This window comes from Stenella coeruleoalba (genome assembly GCF_951394435.1).
Source record: "Stenella coeruleoalba genome assembly, chromosome: 11".
Taxonomy (NCBI): Eukaryota; Metazoa; Chordata; class Mammalia; order Artiodactyla; family Delphinidae; genus Stenella; species Stenella coeruleoalba.
Genome location: NC_137157.1, coordinates 21,664,150 through 21,686,113, shown reverse-complemented (window position 1 = coordinate 21,686,113; position 21,964 = coordinate 21,664,150). Strand labels below are relative to the sequence as shown.

Below are 21,964 nucleotides of genomic sequence, written 5' to 3'. Positions count from 1 at the left end.
GCAGAATAAAGAAAAAAGAAGGAAAAGAATGGAGGACACTCTCAGAGACCCATGGGACAACATTAAACACACCAACATTCCAATTATAGGGGTCCCAGCAGAAGAAGAGGAAAAGAAGGGGACTGAGAAAATATTTCAAGATTTTACAGTTGAACACGTCCCTAATATGGGAAACAAAAGACTCAAAAAGTCCAGGTAGCACAGAGTCCCATACAGGATAAAACCAAGGAGAAACATGCCAAGACACATATTAATCAGACTATCAAAAATTAAATACAAAGAAAATATATTAAAAGCATCAAGGGAAAAACAACAATTAACATACAAGGGAATCCCCATAAGGTTAACAGGTGATCTTTCAGCAGAAACTCTGCAAGCCAGAAGGGAGAGGCAGTACATACTGAAAGTGATTAAAGGGAAACACCTGCAACCAAGATTACTCTACACACAAGGATCACATTCAACTTCAACAGAGAAATTAAAACCTTTACAGACAAGTAAAAGTTAAGAGAATTCAGCACCACCAAACCAGCGTTACAACAAATGTTAAAGGAACTTCTCTAGGCAGGAAACACAAGAGAAGGAAAAGACCTACAAAAATAAACCCATAACAATTAAGAAAATGGTAATAGGAACATACATAGCGATAATTATCCTAAATGTAAATGGATTAAATGCTCCAACCAAAAGAAACAGACTGGCTGAATGGATACAAAAACAAGACCCATATATATATGCTGTTTACGAGAGACCCACTTCAGCCCTAGGGACACATACAGACTGAAAGTGAGGGGATGAAAAAAGATATTCCATGCAAATGAAAATCACAAGAAAGCTGGAGTAGCAATTCTCATATCAGACAAAATAGACTTTAAAATAAAGACCATTACAAGAGACAAAGAAGGACACTACATAATGATCAAGGGATCAATCCAAGAAGAAGATATAACAATTGTAAATATTTATGCACCCAAAGTAGGAGCACCTCAATACATAAGGCAAATGCTAACAGCCATAAAAGGGGAAATCAACAGTAACACAATCACAGTAGGGGACTTTTAACACCCCACTGTCACCAATGGACAGATCATCCAAAATGAAAATGAATGAGGAAACACAAAATTTAAATGACACATTAAACAAGATGAACTTAATTGATATTTATAGGACATTCCATCCAAAAACAAGAGAATACACTTTCTTCTCAAGTGCTCATGGAACATTCTCCAGGATAGATCATATCTTAGGTCACAAATCAAGCCTTGGTAAATTTAAGAAAATCGAAATCGTATCAAGTATCTTTTCTGACCACAGTGCGATGAGACTAGATATCAATTACAGAAAAAGCTCTGTAAAAAACACAAACACATGGAAGCTAGACAATACACTACTTATAACCAAGAGATCACTGAAGAAATCAAAGAGGAAATCAAAAAATACCTAGAAACAAATGACAATGAAAACAGGATGACCCAACCTATGGGATGCAGCAAAAGCACTTCTAAGACGGAAGTTTATAGCAATAGAATCCTCAAGAAACAAGAAACGTCTCAAATAAACAACCTAACCTTACACCTAAAGCAACTAGAGAAGAACAAAAAAAAAACCCCAAAGTTAGCAAAAGGAAAGAAATCACAAAGACCACATTAGACATAAACGAAAAATAAATGAAGAAAACAATAGCAAAGATCAAAAAAAACTAAAAGCTGGTTCTCTGTGAAGATAAGCCATTAGACAGACTCATCAAGAAAAAAAAGAAGACTCAAATCAGTAGAATTAGAAATGAAAAAGGAGAAGTAACAACTGACACTGCAGAAATACAAAGGCTCATGAGAGATTACTACAAGCAACTATATGCCACTAAAATGGACAACATGGAAGAATTGGACAAATTCTTAGAAAACGACAACCTTCCAAGACTGAACCAGGAATAAACAGAAAATATAAACAGACAAATCACAAGCACAGAAATTCTGACTGTGATTAAAAATTTTCCAACAAACAAAAGCCCAGGACCAGATGGCTTCACAGGTGAATTCTATCAAACATTTACAGACGACCTAACAACTATCCTTCTCAAACACTTCCAAAATACAGCAGAGGGAGGAACACTCCCAAACTCATTCTGTGAGGCCACCATCACCCTGATACCAAAACCAGACAAAGATGGCACAAAAAAGAAAACTACAGACCAATATCACGGATGAACATAGATACAAAAATCCTCAACAAATACTAGCAAACAGAATCCAACAGCACATTAAAAGGATCATACACCATGATCAAGTAGGGTTTATCCCAGGAATGCAAGGATTCTTCAATATATGCAAATCAACCAATGTGATAAACCATATTAACAAATTGAAGGAGAAATCCATATGATCATCTCAATAGATGCGGAAAAAGCTTCCGACAAAATTCAACATCCACTTATGATAAAAACCCTCCAGAAGGCAGGCACATAGGGAACATACCTCAGCATAACAAAGGCCACACATGAGAAACACACAGCCAACATCATTCTCAATGGTGAAAAACGGAAACCATTTCCTCTAAGATCAGGAAGAAGACAAGGTTGTCCACTCTCACCACTATTATTCAAAACAGTTTTGGAAGTTTTAGCCACAGCAATCAGAGAACAAAAAGAAATAAAAGGAATCCGAACTGGAAAAGAAGAAGTAAAACTGTCACTGTTTGCAGATGACATGATACTATACATAGAGAATCCTAAAGATGTTACCAGAAAACTACTAGAGCTAATCAATGAATTTGGTAAAGTAACAGGATACAAAATTAATGCACAGACATCTTTTGCATTCCTATCCACTAATGATGAAAAATCTGAAAGAGAAATTAAGAAAACACTCCCATTTACCTTTGCAACAAAAAGAATAAAATACCTAGGAATAAACCTAACTAAGGAGACAAAAGACCTGTATGCAGACAACTATAAGACACTGGTGAAAGAAATTAAAGATGATATCAACAGATGGAGAGATATACCATGTTCTTGGATTGGAAGAATCAACATTGTGAAAATGACTATACTACCCAAAGCAATCTACAGATTCAATGCAATCCCTATCAAACTACCAATGGCATTTTTCACAAAACTAGAACAAAAAATTGCACAATATGTATGGAAACACAAAAGACCACAAATAGCCAAAGCAATCTTGAGAAAGAAAAATGGAGCTGGAGGAATCAGGCTCCTGGACTTCAGAATATACTACAAAGCTACAGTAATCAAGACAGTATGGTACTGGCACATAAACAGAAATATAGATCAATGGAACAGGATAGAAAGCCCAGAGATAAACCCACGCACCTACGGTCACCTTATTTTTGATAAAGAAGGCAAGAATATAAAATGGAGAAAAGACAGTCTCTTCAATAAGTAGTGCGGGGAAAACTGGAAAGCTACATGTAAAAGAAAGAAATTAGAACACTCCCTAACACCATACGCAAAAATAAACTCAAAATGGATTAAGACCTAAATGTAAGGCCAGACACTATAAAACTCTTAGAAGAAAACATAGGCAGAACACTCTATGACATAAATCACAGCAAGATCCTTTTTGACCCATCTCCTAAAGAAATAAAAACAAAAATAAACAAATGGGACCTAATGAAATTTAAAAGCTTTTGAAAAGCAAAGGAAACCATAAACAGGACAAAAAGAAAACCCTCAGAATGGGAGAAAATATTTGCTAATGAAGCAACTGACAAAGGATTAATCTCCAAAATATACAAGCAGCTCATGCAGCTCAATATAAACAAAACAACCCAATCCAAAAATGGGCAGAAAACCTAAATAGACATTTCTTCAAAGAAGATATACAGATTGCCAACAAACACATGAAAGGGTGCTCAACATCACTAATCATTAGAGAAATGGAAATCAAAACTACAATGAGGTATCACCTCACACCAGTCAGAATGGCCATCATCAAAAAATCTACAAACAATAAATGCTGGAGAGGGTGTGGAGAAAAGGGAACCCTCTGGCACTGTTGGTGGGAATGGAAATGATACAGCCACTATGGAGAACAGTATGGAGGTTCCTTAAAAAACTAAAAATATAACTACCATAGGACCCAGCAATCTCACTACTGGGCATATACCCTGAGAAAACCATAATTCAAAAAGAGTCATGTACCACAATGTTCACTGCAGCTCTATTTACAATAGCCAGGACATGGAAACAACCTAATTGTCCATCGACAGATGAATAGATAAAGAAGATGTGGCATATATATATACAGTGGAATATTACTCAGCCATAAAAAGAAACGAAATTGAGTTATTTGTAGTGAGGTGGATGGACCTAGAATCTGTCATACAGAGTGAAGTAAGTCAGAAACAGAAAAACAAATACCGTATGCTAGCACATATATATGGAATCTAAAAAAAAAAAAAAAATGGTTCTGAAGAACCTAGGGGCAGGACTGGAATAAAGACATAGAGAATGGACTTGAGGACACTGGGAGGGGGAAGGGTATGCTGGGTGAAATGAGAGAGTGGCATAGACTTATATATACTACCAAATGTAAAAAGATAGCTAGTCAGAAGCCCCCGCATAGCACAGGGAGATCAGCTCTGTGCTTTGTGACCACCTAAAGGGGTGGGATAGGGAGGGTGGGAGGGAGATGCAAGAGGGAGGAGATATTGTGATGTATGTATATGTATATCTGATTCACTTTGTTATAAAGCAGAAACTAACACACCATTGTAAAACAATTATACTCCAATAAAGATGTTTAAAAAAATTTAAAAATAAAATAAAAGATTCAAATCACAAAACTATATTCTGACTCCAATTAAATTAAAAATCGTTCACCAAAAGGTATCTTTAATATCCACAAATATTAGAAACTGAATAATACATATGTCAAAGAAGATATCAAAAAGATTTTGGAATGTATTTACAACTGAAAGAGAAAGAAAACACAAAATATCAAAACTTTGGGGATGCAACTAAAGTAGTACCTAAAGAAAAATGTATAGTATTAAAATGACACTGATAGATCAGAGAAAGGTCCCACATTGATGACCTCAGCTTCCACTTTAAGAAACAGGAAAAGAAGAGCATATTAACCCCAAAGTAAGCAGAAGAAAGGAAACCAGTGAAAAAGAAAACAGGATAACAATAGAGACAATCAATGAAATCAAAAAGTGATTCTTTAAAATACTCTATAAAATTTAAAAATCTATAGGCAAACTGATAAGGATTAAAATAGAAGATACAAATTACTAACTTAGGAGCAGAGAGGTAATATCACTACATATTCTAAAAATATGAACAGTAAGAAAATATTTTTAATAACTTTATACCAATAAATTAAAAAACTTAGATGAAATGGGCAAGTTTCTTGAAAAACACAAACCACCAAAACTCATTTTTAAAAATAGGATCACCTGAATAGCCCTACATCTATTAAGGAAACTGAACTTGAACTTGTGGTTACAAAACATTCCCCACAAAACAAAATAAAAACGTCCAGGTCCAGGTGGTTTCAATGGGGAATTACACCAGATATTTAAGGAAGAAATAGTATCAGTTCTACAAAAATCATTCCAAAATATTGAAGAGCCACAAATACTGCCTAATATTCTATGACACCAAAGACATATGACAAGAAAGAACTACAGATCAATATATCACTCGTGAATACAGAAGCAAAAATTCTCAGCAAAATTCTAACAAGTTGAATCCAACAATGTATGAAAAGAACACTACACCATGATGAAATGGAGTTTATTTCAGGAATGCAAATTTGTTTTAACATTCATAAATTACTATATTAACAAACTAAAACAGAAAAATCATTATTATCTCAACAGATATGGAAATAGTACTTGCCAAACTCCAACATCAATTCCTAATAAAAACTGTTGCTAAACTGGGAATAGAAGGAAATTTCATCAACCTATAAAATACATCTACAAAAAACTTATAGCTAACATAATCTTAATGATGAAAGACTGAATGTATTCCCCTTAAGATCAAGAACAGGGCAAGTTATGTCTGTTTCCCGAGGCTTTCTGTTTTTCTTCATTCAACAGACAGCTGATTTTCCTGTGCAGTGCCAGCTGCATCGCTAAGACATGATAGTGAAGATTGGAGTAAATGGATTTGTCTGTATCAGATATCTGGTCACCAGGGCTGCTTTTAACTCTGGCAAAGTGAAAACGTTGCCATCAATGACCCTTCATAGACCCCAACTTCATGGTCTACATGTTTCAATGTGATTTTACCCATGGCAAGTTTGATGGCACAGTCAAGGTTGAAACTGGGAAGCTTGTCATCAATGAAAAGTCCATCTCCATCTTCCAGTAATGAGATCCTGCCAATGTCAAACGGGGTGATGCTGCTGCTGGATATATGGTGAAGTCCACTCATGTCTTCACTACCTTGGAGTAAGCTAAGGTTCGCTTGAAGGGTGGAGCCAAAAGGGTCATCATCTCTGCCCCTTTTGCTGAAACCCCCATGTTTGTGATGGGCATAAACCATGAGAAGTATGTCAACTCCCTCAAGATTGTCAGCAATGCCTCCTGCACCATCAACTGCCTGGCACCCCTGGCCAAGGTAACCATGACAACTTTGGCATCATAGAGGGACTCATGACCACAGTCAATGCCATCACTGCCACCCAGAAGACTGAAAATTGATGGACCCTCTGGGAAACTATACAGTGACAGCCACAGGGTTTCCCAAAACATCATTTTGGCATCTACTAGCACTGCCAAGATTGTTGGCAAAGTCATCCCTGAGGTGAAGTGGAAGCATACTGGCATGGCCTTCTGTGTCCCCACCAACAGTATGATGATCATAGATCTGACTTGCCATCTGGAGAAAGTTGCAAATATAATGACACCAAAAAGTTGGTGAAGCAGGCATCAGAGGGCCCACTAAAGAGCATCCTGGCCTACACTGAAAATCTTGCTGTCTCCTGCAACTTTACCAGTGACACCCACTCTTTCACCCTTGATACCGTGGTTTGCATTGCCCTCAATAACCACTTTGTCAAGCTCATTTCCTGGTAGGACCATGGATTTGGCTACAGTAATAGGGCAGTGGACTGATGATCCACATGGCCTCCAAGGAGTAAAAGCCCTCTGGGCCACCAGCCACAGCGAGAACATGAGAGGAATAGAGATATGCTCAGCTGCTGGGGAGTCCTTGCCCCAACTCAATCCCCCAACACACTGAGAATCTCCCATTCTCAATACAGTTTCAATCTCAGACCACTTAAAGAATGGGAGGGGCTCAGAGAGCCCTACCTTGTCATATACCACCAATAACTATAATGTACGCAGTCAAAAAACTTTTTTGTACCAGAGATTTTAGCCAATGTAGTGGCTAGAAATGCAGTGAAAAGAAAAGGAAATAAAAGACATCCAGATTGTAAAGAAAGAAGAAAATCTATCTTTACTTGAAGACAACACAGTCATGTATGTAAAAAATCCCATGAAATCTACAAAAAAAGCTACTAAAATTAAAATTGTGTTTAATTAGGGGAAGTTCTGTAAAAAATATAGGGAACTCTGACCTTTCTTCATAATACTTCCATAAATCTAAAATTATTTCAAAATAAAATGTTTAAAAAAAAGGAAAACCTTACTCAAAAAAAAAAAACACAACCAAAAAAGTGTGTTTAGCAAGTTTGCAAGAAACAACTCAATAGGTAAAAGTCAACTATATTTCTATATGCTAGCAAAGAACAATTGGAAATCAAAATTTTTTTAAATATCATTTACAATATCAAGAAAAATATTAAATACTTAAGAACAAATTTGACAAAATATGTACAAAGTTGTACACTAAAAACTACAAAATATTGCTGTGAAAAGTTAAAGAGGACCTAAACAAATGGTGAGATAATATCAAGTTCATGAATCAGAAGACTAAATATTTTTATGATGTTAATTTTCCACAGATTTATCTTTAGATTCAATACAATGCAATCAGAATCCCAGCAAGCTTTTTTTGTAGAAATTCACTAATTCTAAAATTCATATGGAAATACAAAGGACCTAGGATAGCCAAAGCAACTCTGAAAAAGAAGAACAAAGTTGGATACTTACACTACCTGACTTCAAGACTATGATAAAACTATAGTAAACAAGACATTGTATGGTATTAAAGATAGATTATTTGAAGAGAACAGAGGAATAGAAAGTCCACCTACACATATATGCAAGTGATTTTGACACAGGTGCAACAGCAATTCATTAAAGAACGAACAGTCTTATCAAAAAATTGTGTTGGAACAAATGGATATCCTTAGGCCATACCATATCCAAAACAAAACTGTATATCCTCACCACACCATATACAAAAATTCACTTAAAAATAAATCATAGATCTAAAAGCAAAACCTAAAACCATAAAACTTCTACAAGAAAATGTACAGGGAAATTTTTGTGACCTTGGATTAAGCAAAAAATTTTCTAGATTTTAATACCAAAGCACAACCCACACAAGAAAATTTGACAAATTGGACTTTAACAAAATTATGAGCTTCTGTTCTTCAAAGACACTGTTAAGAGAATGAAAAGGAAATGGGGACTGGGAGAAAAATTTTGCAAATCACATTTTCTTTTCTATTCTTTGATCCATAATAGATAAAAAAAATCAATGACCTTAAAAAAAAATGGGCAAAGAATTTGAACAGATACTTCAGCAAAGAAGATATACACATGGCAAGTAAGAACATGGAAAGGTGCTCAACATCATTTGTCTTGAGAGAAATGCAAATTAAAACCATGAGATACTACTCATATCTATTACAATGGTGCTGATTAAGAATACTTCACATACCAATGTTGACAGGGATGTAAATCAACCACAACTCTCAAACACTGAACTACCATACAATCCAGTCATTCCACTCTAGATATTTAGTCAACAGAAATGACAGCATGTTTCTATACAAAGACTTATACATAAATATACATAGCAGCTTTATTTATACTAGCCCCAAACTGAAATAACCCAAATGTCTATTAACAGGTAAATCAATTTAAAAAATTGTGATATGGGGCTTCCCTGGTGGCGCAGTGGTTGAGAGTCCGCCTGTCAATGCAGGGGACACGGGTTCATGCCCCAGTCCGGGAAGATCCCACATGCCGCGGAGCGGCTGGGCCTGTGAGCCATGGCCGCTGAGCCTGCGAGTCCGGAGGCTGTGCTCTGCAACGGGAGAGGCCACAACAGTGAGAGGTCCACGTACCGCAAAAAAAAAAAAAAAAAAAAAAAAAAATTGTGATATGTTCATACAATGGAATGCTACTCAGCAATAAAAAGGAATGAAATATTCAAATATCCAACAACATCCGTTGAAAATCTAAATCAGTCAGGTTCTCAGATTGCTTCTTCTTGAAACAGCAGAATGGGAGATTTATCCCCTGAAATGAATAAAACACATAGTCTCTGGATTAGAGGCAACAGGCCCAGATGAGGGCAGGGGAGCTAAATCGTATGAGGTAAGGAACTGAACTTTTTTTCCCTCTCAATAATTAAAACACTTTTTCAGGATTTTTTATTGAATCATTCTTCCTCTTCCTGCTTCTTTCAAGTGTTAACTTTACCTTAAACTAAATTTTTATACAGGTATACCCCATTTTATTGCACTTCAATTTATTGTTTTGCAGATACTGATTTTTTTTTATATCTTTATTGGAGTATAATTGCTTTACAATGTTGTGTGAGTTTCTGCTGTACAACAAAGTGAATCAGCCATATGTATACATATATCCCCATATCCCCTCCCTCTTGAGCCTCTCTCCCACCCTCCCTATCCCACCCTTCTAGGTGGTCACAAAGCATCGAGCTGATCTCCCCGTGCTATGCAGTAGCTTCCCACTAGCTATCTATTTTACATTTGGTAGTGTATATATGTCAATGCTACTCTCTTGCTTTGTCCCAGCTTCCCTTTCCCCCACTGTGTCCTAGTGGCAGGGCAGGCATAAAGACACAGACGTAGAGAATGGACTTGCTTTTCTTTTTAATTGAAGATTTGTTGCAACTCTGTGTTGAACAAGTTTATCTTCACTGTTTTCTAACAGCATTTGCTCAATTCATGTCTCTGCAATTCATTTTAGTAATTCTCACAATATTTCAAATTCTTATTTATTACTATATTTGTTATGATGATCTATGAATTGTTTTGGGGCATCAAGAAATATGTCCACATAGGACAGTGAACTTGATGAATCTTGTACGTGTCCTGACGGCTCCACAGACCGCCATTCTCCACCTCTCTCCCTCTCCTGAGGCCTCCCTCTTCCCCAAGACACAGTATTGAAATGAGGACAATTAATAACCCTACAGTGGCCTCTAAGTGTTCAAGTGAAAGAAAGAATCACACATCTCTCACTTTAAATCAAAAGCTAGAAATGATTAAGCTTAGTGAAGACATGTCAAAAGCCACGATAGGTTAAAATCTAGGCCTGTTGCACTAAACAGTTAGTCACATTGTGAATGCAAGGGAAAAGTTTTTGAAGGAAATTAAAAGTGCAACTCCAATGAACACATAAATGATAAAAAAGTGAAACAGCCTTACCGCTGATAAGAAGAAAGTTTTAGTGGTCTGGATAGATCAAATGAGCCACAACATTCCCTTAAGCAAAAACCTATGCAGAGCAAGACCCTAACTCTCTTCAATTCTATGAAGGCTGAGAGGGAGGTGAAAAAGCTGCAGAAGAAAAGTTTGAAGCCAGCAGAGGTTGGTTCATGAGATTTAAGGAAAGACTCTATCTCCATCACATAAAAGTGCAAGATGAGGGAATTCCCTGGCAGTCCAGCGGTTAGGACTCTGCACTCCCACTACAGGGGGCCTGGGTTTGTTCCCTGGTCAGGGAACTAAGATTCCAGTAAGATAGATAGATAGATAGATAGATAGATAGATAGATAGATAGATAAATAAATTTTAAAAACCAACAAACACAAGTGCAAGATGAAGCAGCAAGTGCTAATGTAGAAGCTATAGCAAGCTATCCAGAAGATCTAACTAAAATAACTAATGAAAGTAGCTGTGCTAAACAACAGATTTTCAGTGTAGACAAAACAGTCTTACTTTAGAAGACTATGCCATCTAGGACTTTCATAGCTAAAGAGGAGAAGTCAACATCTGGCTTCAAAGCTTCAAAGGACAGGCTGACTCTCTTGTTAGGAACTAATGCACCTGGTGACTTTAAGCCAACTGTAAATCAACTATACTTCATTTTTTTAAATTAATTAATTAATTAAAAATAAATTGAAGCCAATGCTCATTTACCATTCTGAAAATCCTAGGGCCCTTAAGACTTATGCTAAATCTACTCTGTCTATGTTCTATAAATGGAACAAGAAAGCCTGGATGATAGCACACCTGTTTACAACGTGGTCTACTGAATATTTTAAGCCCACTGTTGAGACCAATTGCTCAGAAAACAAGATTCCTTTCCAAATAGTACTGCTCAATGATAATACACCTGGTCACTCAAGAACTCTGATGGAGATGTACAATAAGATTAATGTTGTTTTCACACCTGCTAACACAACATCCATTCTACAGCCCACATATCAAGAAGTAACTTCAACTTTCAAGTCTTATTATTTAAGATACATTTCATAAGACTAAATCTTCCATAGATAATGATTCCTCTGATGGATCTGGGCAAAGTCAATTGAAAACCTTCTGACTTAGACGCAAGAGGGAGGAGATATGGGGATATATGTATATGTATAGCTGATTCACTTTGTTATAAAGAGGAAACTAACACCATTGTAAAGCAATTATACCCCAATAAAGATGTTAAAAAAAAAAAAACCTCTGGAAAGGATTCACCTTCTGAAAGACATTAAGAACATTCGTGATTCATGGGAAGAGGTCAAAATACTAACAGGAATTTGGAAGAAGTTGATTCCAACTCTCATGGCTGACTTTGAGGGGCTCAAGACTTCAGTGGAGGAAATAACTGCAGATGTGGTAGAAGTAGCAAGAGAACTAGAATTAGAAGTAGAAACCAAAGATGTGACCAAACTGCTGCCATCTCATGATATACCTTGAATAGGTGAAGAGGTGCTTCTTATGAATGAGCAACAAAAGTGGTTTCTTGAGACAGAATCTATTCCTGGTGAAGGCACTGTGAAGACTGTTGAAATGACAACAAAGAATTTAGAATACCACATAAACTTAGTTGATAAAGCAGCAACAAGGTTACAATATGGGTAAAATGCTATGAGACAACACCCCCTGCTACAAAGAAATCGTTCATGGAAGGAAGAGTTCATCGATGGGGCAAATTTCATTGCCGTCTTATTTTAAGACATTGCCACAGCCGCCCCAAACTTCAGCAACCACCACCCAGATCAGTCAGCAGCTATCAATACAGAAGTAAGACCCTCCACCAGCAAAAAGATTACAACTTGCTAAAGGCTCAGATGATGGTTATGATTTTTTAGCAATAAAGAATTTTTCAATTAAGGTATGTACATTGCTTTTTTAATATAATGGTATTGTACACTTAACAGACTACAGTATAAACATAACTTCTATATGCACTGGGAAACAAAAACAGTTCATGTGACTTGCTTTATTGCGATATATGCTTTACTGCAGTGGTCTGGAACCGAACTGACAATATCTTGAAGGTAAGCCAGTATGTACTGTTGGTCTGTTTCTAGGGGTTCTCTTGTATTCACCAATTTCTCTATTCTGGCACTAGAATCACTTTTTTTTTTTTAGTATTGTCTATAATTGGTGGTATATAGATCCCATAATGACTTAATTTCACAATCTTTTTCCTGCAACTTCCTCTAGATGCCTATTAAATAAAAGTATTAATATGAAGACTACAGGCACAAAAATATTTACTGTATAATTTTAATAGTAAAAAAGAGAAAGCTCATGAATGCCCATCAAAAAGGGAAAAATTAATTAGGATTTATCTACACCATGGAATATTATGCAACTATTAAAACAAGTAAGTTTGATTTATATGTACTGACCTTGAAAACATATTAAATGAAAAAAGCAAGTTGCATAATATTGTGTGAATATGTCAATATCCTAAATGCTTTACATACATTGACTCATTTACATCCACACAACTATAAGACAGAGACTGTTATTAGTCCCATTATACTGATGTTAAACATTTGCATTAACATAGAAAAATGCATGCAAAAATAATTAGTCGCCTCTGAATTGTTTGAATAGTCAAAATTATCAAGTATTTTTCAAGGAAAGTTTTTTTAAAAACAATAGAATATGAAGGAGAAAAGACAGGTTTGCTCCAGATTGTGAAGAGCCTTATAACATGCCAAGAAGCTTAGCCTTTATCCTATAAGCACTGTGGACCTAGAGGGTTATCAGAAAGATACTACGCATGTTTCTGGATCGGGTCAGTGTTTTATTATTGTTTTTATATTTTTTATTTTTTAATTATTTTTTAAAATATTTATTTGGCTGCATGGAGTCTTTTTTTTTTAATTTAATTTATTTATTTTTGGCTGTGTTGGGTCTTCATTTCTGTGCGTGGGCTTTCTCTAGTTGCAGCGAGCGGGTGCCACTCTTCATCGCGGTGCACGGGCCTCTCACTGTCACGGCCTCTCTTGTTGCGGAGCACAGGCTCCAGACGCGCAGGCTCAGTAGTTGTGGCTCACGGGCCTAGTTGCTCCGCGGCATGTGATTATCTTGCCAGCCCAGGGCTCGAACCCATGTCCGCTGCATTGGCAGGCAGATTCTCAACCACTGCGCCACCAGGGAAGCCCTGCATGGAGTCTTAGTTGCAGCATGTGGGATCTTTCATTGTGGCACACAGGCTCCAGAGTGCGTGGGCTTAGTTGCCCCGTGGCATGTGGGATCTTAGATCCCTGACCAGGGATCGAACATGCATCCCCTGCACTGGAAGGAGGATTCTTAACCACTGGACCACCAGGGAAGTCCCTGGGGTCAGTATTTTATAATGAGAGCTCTTTCTAAAGACAGTTGGAAGGTGAAGAGAGTGAACAAATTGGTTGCAGGGAGTCAGGTTAGTAGTCTGTTTTAACAATCTAGGGAAGAAACAAAGAAATCTGAACTAGTGGATATACAGAGGTAGAGAAGAGGGAGTAAACTCAAGTAGACATGTCTAAAATAAAAACCTATGGGAGATGGTATCCATATGAATAGGATAAGAACAAAAGAATGACTGAGATTTCTACCATGAGCGAAATGCATGGAAGATGGGATATCTCCATTAGAGAGAACTGCGAGGGCACTGGTGTCTTTCGGGGAAAGCCAAGTTTTAGTTAAAGGTGACTAGCACACTATGTTGCTCAGGAATACCTCTGGCAAAGCATGGAAAAGAAATGAGAAAATACTGTAAATTAACTCAAATTATTTTTAAATTTCCTGCATGTTATTAGACCTTATAAATATTTAGTAGGGGAAGATAGGATATTTATAACAAAAGTAAGATTCAAGGTCTATAGATTTCATTTACCTATACCATCTCAATTCCCCATTATCAAAAAAAAAAAGAATTAATTATAATAGGAGCATGAGGAAAAAAATCTCCAATGCATGTCTCCTTTCCTAAACAGAATGAATGTGGATACATCTTTTTTTAAACAAGGAGGTTCAGGATAGAATTTAGCATACATATAAATATATTTGACTACCTTAGGCACATATCCACATATCCATAGAACATCCACACACACTTGAAAGAGTAAAAATAAGCCAGACTCAGACCTTCCAACTAAAAAGTTAATTAAAAATATAATAAACTTTGATGTTTATAAGCTCAAGCTTTGAGCTAATGTTCTACTTCATTCCAACTTTTTGCACTGCACTCCTCTTGTTTCTCAATGATAATCTTTAAATTCAAAAAGAGGGCCTATATTAAAACCTTGATAAACTTAAGGCTGTTTTATAAAATACAAGAATTTCTAAATAACTTTAAGAGATGTCTTGAAAAAGTTTTAAATCTTATTAAATATTTATTCCCAAAAAGGAAATATATAGATTCTTGGTCTTAGTCTAATATATACTCAATTTCATCTCCTATACTAACTTGTCTATATTTTATATTCTGTATGTGAGAATTCATACCGAGAATGAATGCTCTGAGACGATATGAGAGCCCCAATTACCAAAGATTTAATTTCCTTTGTTATGCTATTTGTACTAATATATCAAATTGGATTAGTACATTTTAGAATATAAACAAAATAGGTTTTCCACAGAAATTTCAAATAACCTGGACGTTCATTAATGAGAATACTATGTTCCCTAAGCTCTCACATATTTAAGATTACACCTAAATAAACTGTAAGTCTGAGTTTCTTGGGCCAATACAATCTTGTGTATAGCAAACAAGACTTAAACACAGTTACTCCACAAATTGATCATCATTATACCCTCTACCAACCTATGCGACAAATTCTTCAGGAGCAACATAAAACCTTTCAGCTTTTCTTGATTCTTATCTGACACTTGAGGTCACTCCAAGGCTCCAGATATGAAAATGTACAGAATGTGCATCGAACGCCTCAAGCAGGGTCAGAGTAGGTAGAAATGGTCTTCTGACATGTCATATAATTTCAAGCAATGAAAACAAAGCCCTGTTCTTTTCAATCCATATCTTAACAGTTTGCTTCCATCTTTGGATGAACTGGACACGTGCACACGCAATTGAGTACTGTAAGTTAAGTTCTCATCTCCATAGTGATGATGTAATTTTATTAACATGGGCTAGAAGTATCTCATATGAGTGTAATAAGTCTGGAATAACGTGGGCCATACATGTAAATTTAAACGTTCTAGTAGCCACATTAAAAAGATTTTAAAAAGAGATGAAATTAGTTTTTTGTATATTTTATTTAACCTAGTATATCCAAACATCATTTCAATATGGAATATAAAAATTATTGAGGTATTTTACATTTTCTGTACTGTTGTCAAAATCAGTGTTTATTTTACATTTATAGCACACTGCAATTAGGACTAGTCATATTTCAAGTGCTTTATAGCCTCACATGGACAGTGGCTACTCTATTGCACTACATAGGGTAGTCCTATATAATTATTTTCAGAAAAAAGAAAAAACAAGATTAACTCTGAAAATTTTAAATGCCTTCTAAAAATAACTGAAAAGACTGGCTTTGTAGTAAATAAATGCCCATGTGATTGAGTCCCAGAAAATATCTTTAACAATTTCTTACCGTTTGAGCAAGATAAAATATGTAATAGACCAAGTATATAGTCACATCAGAGACTGTAAATGCACAATATTACATAAGTAATATTAGGGAGCACCATAGCCAAAATTATACTAACCAAACATTTTCTAATGAATAATGTGCACCTTGATTGCTTGATGTAACTCTCAATAATAACTATTCACACAGCAAATCAGAATCGGTGAACTGTGAGCAGAAATAACTCCTGGAGTTATAATCACACAACTTATCATCTCTCTACTAAACATACAGTATACACCACAAGATAGCATTTTATAATATGAGAAGGAATTTGCAACCATGAAGAGAAACATAGTTAAGAAAACCTAAGAGTAAAACTAGAGCATCTATTTCAACCCAGTTTCAACTTTGTAATTAGTGCTAAGTGTAAAACGTATTCCTTCCAGCCCTCAACTTCTCTTCTTCACCTAGATATAACTCCTGAAAAATGAACTAACAGACAAGGCAGATTAAGCTCTCATTGCTATGCAAGCACTGATTTTGGTGGCAATTGTTCTTATCCTCATGTTCTTTTCTTAGGTAACAATATTTCCAAGGGTACTGTGGTAGGCAGAATAATGGTACCCCAAAGATGTCTATGTCCTAATCACCGGAATCTGAGAATATGTCACGCTGCATGGCAAGGGAGAATTAAAGTTGTAAATGGAATTACACTGCTAATCAGCTGACCTTAGCCTGGATTTTTTTTTCTTAAAACTGCATGGCTAGAACCACTAAAATAATGAGAGTGTAATTCTTATCTTGTTGATGAACTTAATGGCATGCCTGGCAGGGTTTCACCATTTAGTATGATGTCTGCTGTTGGCTTCTCATGGATACATTTTCACCGTATTAAGGAAGTTTTTATTACTTTGTTAATGAACAAGAAGCAGCAGAATAGCATAGTGGCTAAAAAGCACACTCAGGATTCAAACTGCCTAAATTCGAATACTGGTTCCATTTCTAACTGCATGACCTTGGGAAGATTATGTAATCACTCTGTGCCTCAGTTTCCTCATCTATAAAATGAACATACCAGTAATAGCTACTTCATAAGGATGTGAAGATCAGATAGACCCATGAAAAGTGCTAGTACAGTGCCTGACACATAGTAATCATCATGTCTGTAGGAAGAGTAAGGAAGGAATGTTCTTATGATTTGTTAAATTTATTTAGGGTCTTTCAGGATGAGTATATGTTTTCTCCTTTAATACATTAATATTATTATTTTTATTTATTTATGTATTTATTTATGGCTGCGCTGGGTCTTTGCTGCTGCGCGCGGGCTTTCTCTACTTGCGAGAGGAGGCTACTCTTTGTTGTGATGCGCGGTGGTTTCTCTGGTTGCGGTGTGCGGGCTCTAGGCACACAGGCTTCAGTAGTTGTGGCTCGCGGGCTCTAGAGCACAGGCTCAGTAGTTGTGGCACACGGGATTAGTTGCTCCTTGGCATGTGGGATTTTCCTGGGCCAGAGCTCGAATTGAACCCGTGTCCCCTGCATTGGCAGGCGGATTCTCAACCACTGTACCACCAGGGAAGCCAATTCTTTTTTTTTTAATAAATTTATCTATTTATTTATTTACTTATTTATTTAATTTTTGGCTGTGCTGGGTCTTCACTGCTACTCACGGGGGCTACTTTTTGTTGCAATGTGCGGGGCTTCTCATTGCAGTGGCTTCTCTTGTTGTGCAGCACAGGCTCTAGACATGCGGGCTTCAGTAGTTGTGGCATGCGGGCTCTAGAGCGCAGGCTCAGTAGTTGTGGCACACATGCTTAGTTGCTCTGCAGCATGTGTGATCTTCCCGGACCAGGGCTCGAACCTGCGTCCCCTGCATTGTCAGGCAGATTCTTAACCACTGTGCCACCAGAGAAACCCTAATTAATTCTTGATGAGAACCGTCTTTACACTCCTGAAGGTAAACTTGTCTACGTATGGGGTATATTTTAATGTAATCCTGGATTGCTATTTGTAATTTAGGGTTTTGCATCCATATTCATATGTAAAATCAGTCACCAGTTTTCTGGTCTCTTCAGTTTTGGTATCAGGGTTATGTAAATGAAGAGTTTTCTGCCTTTTTTTAATCTCCAGAATAAATCAACTAACATAGAAAGTGTTTGTTACTTGAATATTTGAAAGAACAAACATGTAAAATCATCTAGGACTAGCACTTTTTCGGAGTAAATCCTTAAAACTTCCAGTGTCTACTATGGTTACTGATCTATCAATACTGTCAACCTCATCTTGGATCAATTTTGTAATTTACATTTTTCCTAGGAAATCAACTATTTCCATTTAGGTTTTCTAATTTATTGAAAAAATTGCACATATTTTTATATTTATTACTATCTTCTGTATTTATAGTTCTGTTACCATTTTCGTTCCTAATGTGCTATATTATTCTTCTTTCCTCGGTTTGCCTAGGTGGGTCTATTTTATTGTCATATTCAAAGATTCAATTAGCTTTATTTTTATCAAACATCTACTGAATGTGTTACTTATTCATGTATTTGTTTGTTTACTTTCTAATTACTTTCTGTTCTTAACTATAAGAATTCAATCATCTATTTATTATATTATATCCTTTTTTTCTAGCTCTTTGAGTTGAATGCTTAACTCATTTAATTTTATTCTTTCTTATTTAAAAGCGGGACTTCCCTGGCAGTCCAGTGGCTAAGACTCCGTGCTTACACCACAGGGGGCTCGGGTCCAATCCCTGGTTGAGGAAGTAAGATATCACATGCTGTGCCACGGCCAAAAAATAAATAAATATATATTTTTTTAAAGAGCATTACAGGTTATGACATTTCTACTGACTGTAGGTTTGTCCACATCACTTAGGTTTTGACAAGTCATATTTTCATATCAATTGCTACATATACAGTCTGTAATTCAGCTGTGATTTCCCTTTTACCCTGAAAGTTGTACTCATTTTAAAATTTGTTAAGTGTTTAGATTCATTTTCTCTTAATGATATATTTCCAGTTTTATTGGGTGGGCCAAAAGGTTCATTCTGTTTTTTCTGTAAGATGGCTCTAGTAATACTTAGTTGTCTTTAACTTCATTCGAAACAATTTTGTTAGATTGTATGTGACAGCTGTCATATCAGCATGCATGTAAAAAAACCCATCAAAATTGGTGAATTTTTGCAGACATTTTAATATTGAAGATGGAAGAAAAAGGCAACATTTTCGGCATATTATGTTTCATTATTTCAAGAAGGGTAAAAACGCAACTGAAACACACAAAAAGATTTGTGCAGTGTAAGAAGGCGCTGTGACAGAACGAACATGTCAAAAGTGATTTGTGAAGTTTTGTGCTGGAGATTTCTTGCTGGACGATGCTCCATGGTCAGGTAGATCACTTGAAGTTGATAGCGATCAAATCGAAACAATAGTTGAAGACAATCAACGTTATACCACGCGGGAGATAGCTGACATACTCAAAATATACAAAGCAAGTCTTGACAATCATTTGCACCAGCTTGGTTATGTGAATCACCTTGATGTTATGGGTTCCACACAAATTAAGCGAAAAAAACCTTTTTAACCATATTTCCGCATGCAATTCTCTACTTAAACATAATGAAAACGTTCCATTTTTAAAACAAATTGTGACAGGCAACGAAAAGTGGATACTGTACAATAATGTGGAATAGAAGAGAGCATGGAGCAAGCGAAATGTGAACCACCACCAACCACACCAAAGGCCGGTCTTCATCCAAAGAAGGTGATGTTGTGTATATGGTGGGATTGGAAGGGACTCCTCTGTTATGAGCTCCCTCCAGAAAAACAAACGATTAATTCCAACAAGTACTGCTCCCAATCAGACCAAATGAAAGCGACATTAGATGAAAAGCATCCAGAATTAGTCAATAGAAAATTCATAATCTTCCATCAGGATAACATAAGACTGCCTGTTTCTTTGATGACCAGGCAAACACTGTTACAGCTTGGCTGGGAAGTTCTGATTCATCTGCCGTATTCACCAGACATTGCACCTTCAGATTTCCATTTATTTCAGTCTTTACAAAATTCTCTGAATGGAGAAAATTTCAATTCCCTGGAAGACTGTAAAAGGCACCTGGAACAGTCCTTTGCTCAAGAAGATAAAAAATGTTGGGAAGATGGAATTATGAAGTTGCCTGAAAAATGGCAGAAGGTAGTGGAACAAAAGAGTGAATACGTTGTTCAATAAAGTTCTTGGTGAAAATGAAAAATGTGTCTTTTATTTTTACTTAAAAAACCAAAGGCACTTTTTGGCCCACCCAATACCACATTATACTCACAGCATAATTATTCAACTTCAAATAATTTATTTAGATTTTCTTTGAAAACTAGTATGTAGTTTTATGTTACATAAGCAGTAAGTGTATTCTCTGTTTCTAAAGGTGAGATGTATATTTTTCAAGCTTATTAACTGCATAATTCATACCATCTATAAGCCTAGTTTCTCTACTTCATCATCAAATTCTGAGAAGTGTTACCATGCATAGTAAGTATATCTCTGTGATTGAACTGTCATCAAACTTTCTTTGAATTTCTAAATTTGCTTGTTTTGTTATATTCTTCAGTTGAGCAAAAGAATGATACATCTTTATAAATTATGTATTACCAAAAAATTGGTTTAATTCCATATAATGGTCTCTATCTTAAAATATATTTTGTCTGTAATTAATATTGCCAGCTCAGCTTTCTCTTTGTTTATATATAACTGGTATAGTTTTGACTATCCATTTATTTTCCTTCTATTTCTATCATTTTATCTTGGCTATATCTCTTGAAAACAGCATAGCCACGGTTGGCTTTTTTTTGTTTTATAATCTAAGAAGCTTTGTCTTTTAATTTTTTTATGAATTTTATTTATTTTTTTATACAGCAGCTTCTTATTAGTTATCCATTTTATACATATTAGTGTATATATGTCAATCCCAATCTCCCAATTCATCCCACAACCACACCCCCGCCACTTTCCCCCCTTGGTGTCCATATGTTTGTTCTCTACATCTGTGTCTCTATTACATTTGGTATTATTCCTATGACTAAATTTTATTATCCTGTTCTTTTTTCCTCTTTTCTTTTTTCTGTTTTCATGTTCAAGCTTTCTTCATTTCTTTATTTTTCTCTAGTTATTCTTCCTTATCATTTTATTTCTATTATATTAGTCCTCTACTTCTTTGCAAATACATTAAACTGTAATTTCTTACTGGTGTCAAGAATTAAATTGTAACCATGTCCATCCTTAACAAAGTATAATTTGCATCTTTCTTTTCTCATCTTCACTCCAAAGCCTTGATGAAATAATGCGGAATTTTAATGCTATATTACTATTTCCTCTTTATGACTTTTATTTCAGAAACATTTCCTAATAATTGTGTTATATTTTACAACCATATTATCAACAGTGATTTAGGTTTTACTAGTTTCCTACTCAACGTGGTTTCTTATTTAACAAGATTATATGTAATATGGTTAATATCTTTTGCTGCCTTGAGGTAACCAACAGTCACAAGGACTACAACAAGGATAGCCATGTTCATGAAAGGCATAGGTACTGGCATGAGATTCTTCCACCTCAGATCTGCAAGGAGTCTTTAACTTTAAGAGATAAGAAAGAAGGACTGAGAGTGTAAAACAAAGAATGTTGCTCACCAACCAGTTCTATAAGGAATAAATCATTAGCCACTGTAGTTGCTGACCAACATGCACCCTGAGAGGAATTCGGGATAAAAAACAGGATAAGGCATTCTGTGCT

The 21,964-nt window shown here is 35.9% G+C and overlaps 1 protein-coding gene and 1 pseudogene across 10 annotated transcripts in view; one reads left to right on the top strand and one right to left on the bottom strand.

Moving 5' to 3' along the window:
• ANKS1B (ankyrin repeat and sterile alpha motif domain containing 1B) overlaps positions 1-21,964 on the bottom strand; it is a gene marked incomplete at its 5' end in the record, with an annotated part of 1,156,737 nt that overhangs the window by 991,782 nt on the left and 142,991 nt on the right. The gene's annotated exons all lie outside the window — the stretch shown is intronic.
• LOC307194607 (glyceraldehyde-3-phosphate dehydrogenase-like) lies at positions 6,042-7,112 on the top strand (annotated as a pseudogene). The gene has a single exon. The product of its transcript is annotated as a glyceraldehyde-3-phosphate dehydrogenase-like (transcript).